This window comes from Schistocerca serialis, chromosome 6 (genome assembly GCF_023864345.2).
Source record: "Schistocerca serialis cubense isolate TAMUIC-IGC-003099 chromosome 6, iqSchSeri2.2, whole genome shotgun sequence".
Taxonomy (NCBI): Eukaryota; Metazoa; Arthropoda; class Insecta; order Orthoptera; family Acrididae; genus Schistocerca; species Schistocerca serialis.
In genome coordinates, this window is record NC_064643.1 from 548,800,223 (window position 1) to 548,803,006 (window position 2,784).

Here is a 2,784-nt window from a genome sequence, read left to right on the forward strand (position 1 = left end):
TGAGCAAGATGTATGAAACAGGCGAAATACCCACAGACTTCAAGAAGAATATAATAATTCCAATCCCAAAGAAAGCAGGTGTTGACAGATGTGAAAATTACCGAACAATCAGTTTAATAAGTCACAGCTGCAAAATACTAACGCGAATTCTATACAGACGAATGGAAAAACTAGTAGAAGCCAACCTCGGGGAAGATCAGTTTGGATTCCGTAGAAACACTGGAACACGTGAGGCAATACTGACCTTATGACTTATCTTAGAAGAAAGATTAAGAAAAGGCAAATCTACGTTTCTAGTATTTGTAGACTTAGAGAAAGCTTTTGACAATGTTGACTGGAATACTCTCTTTCAAATTCTAAAGGTGGCAGGGGTAAAATACAGGGAGCGAAAGGCTATTTACAATTTGTACAGAAACCAGATGGCAGTTATAAGAGTCGAGGGACATGAAAGGGAAGCAGTGGTTGGGAAGGGAGTAAGACAGGGTTGTAGCCTCTCCCCGATGTTGTTCAATCTGTATATTGAGCAAGCAGTAAAGGAAACAAAAGAAAAATTCGGAGTAGGTATTAAAATTCATGGAGTAGAAATAAAAACTTTGAGGTTCGCCGATCACATTGTAATTCTGTCAGAGACAGCAAAGGACTTGGAAGAGCAGTTGAATGGAATGGACAGTGTCTTGAAAGGAGGATATAAGATGAACATCAACAAAAGCAAAACAAGGATAATGGAATGTAATCTAATTAAGTCGGGTGATGCTGAGGGTATTAGATTAGGAAATGAGGCACTTAAAGTAGTAAAGGAGTTTTGCTATTTGGGGAGCAAAATAACTGATGATGGTCGAAGTAGAGAGGATATAAAATGTAGGCTGGCAATGGCAAGGAAAGCGTTTCTGAAGAAGAGAAATTTGTTAACATCCAGTATTGATTTAAGTGTCAGGAAGTCATTTCTGAAAGTATTCGTATGGAGTGTAGCCATGTATGGGAGTGAAACATGGACGATAAATAGTTTGGACAAGAAGAGAATAGAAGCTTTCGAAATGTGGTGCTACAGAAGAATGCTGAAGATTAGATGGGTAGATCACATAACTAATGAGGAAGTATTGAATAGGATTGGGGAGAAGAGAAGTTTGTGGCACAACTTGACCAGAAGAAGGGATCGGTTGGTAGGACATGTTCTGAGGCATCAAGGGATCACCAATTTAGTATTGGAGGGGAGCGTGGAGGGTAAAAATCGTAGAGGGAGACCAAGAGATGAATACACTAAGCAGATTCAGAAGGATGTAGGTTGCAGTAGGTACTGGGAGATGAAAAAGCTTGCACAGGATAGAGTAGCATGGAGAGCTGCATCAAACCAGTCTCAGGACTGAAGACCACAACAACAACAACTTACAAGTGTTCTAAATTGCCTAGGGTGGCACACTGTCGTATTAAAATACACTATTAGACACATTCTCTAAGAGTCGATATTTCTGGCAGAGCCTACTGCTTTGTTTCATTACTGAGTACATCATCTTGACTGAATGACAGTTGGCTAAGTGTCAAATTGTCTTGGTCAAAGAAATTCCTGTTACTAGTAGTTCACCCATTTCTTATTAGTCTTTGGACTCAGTGTCTGGTAGGATAGCAAAGGTTAGGGACAATTAATTTTCTTTGGTGGTTGTTACATCTTTGCAGCAACTGTTTATCTTAGTATACAATGAAGCTGCCTGCTCATAAACATAAACATAACAAACCTCTCAATATTATTCACTGCATCCATAAATATAAAAGTCCAGCTAGTCATTGATGTTGTTTAAAGTACATTATAGTAGGTGAATATACAGTTTTGCACGTGAAATTAACACATGGCCAACTCTAAGTTGTGTAATTTTGCCTCAATTCAGAATTAATACAATACAGTGCAATTACTTATTCTACTCACTCATTGGCCGGCCGAAGTGGCCGTGCGGTTAAAGGCGCTGCAGTCTGGAACCGCAAGATCGCTACGGTCGCAGGTTCGAATCCTGCCTCGAGCATGGATGTTTGTGATGTCCTTAGGTTAGTTAGGTTTAACTAGTTCTAAGTTCTAGGGGACTAATGACCTCAGCAGATGAGTCCCATAGTGCTCAGAGCCATTTGAACCATTTTCTACTCACTCATTAATTAACCAGTGAGGTTTGAAGTGATATTTATGATTTACTTATCATCAGGCATATATGTACATAAAGGCAGTTAAGCAAATAAAAGAATCAAAAGATTTCAAGTTAAACAGCACATTTAAATTTAACATAATATAAAAATTGGGGATATCCTTGTATTTGTTAATGGTTGATGAGATACAATAACAAACATGAGTGCACTGTGGCATTGATACATATTGCTGTAATCTTAGTGCTATAAATCTTATTCATATGATATGGTAGTGACATCTTATTTATATGACATAAAGATGACATAGTAATGTTAACAACTTAATCAGCTACCACATATGAAAGCCCCAAGTGGGTTAATTCCTATTTCTTAACAACAAAGATGAATGTAACATTATTTATCATAAATACTTCTTAGAGAGGTAATAAACAATTGAGAAGAAACAGGAGGTCTAGAATACTATAAATTTCACTGAAGACTGTAGGCATGTGGAATTGAAGTGTAATGGAGGGGGTTGTAGAAGGATGGATGGGGATGGGGGGTTATAAAGTGACTAATGAAATGAAGAGGAAACTATTATAGTGGGGTGTGTGTGAAAATGTGAAGTGAATGCTCTTTTTTTTATGCACCTATGGTAAATGGGCACTTTTAAATGTT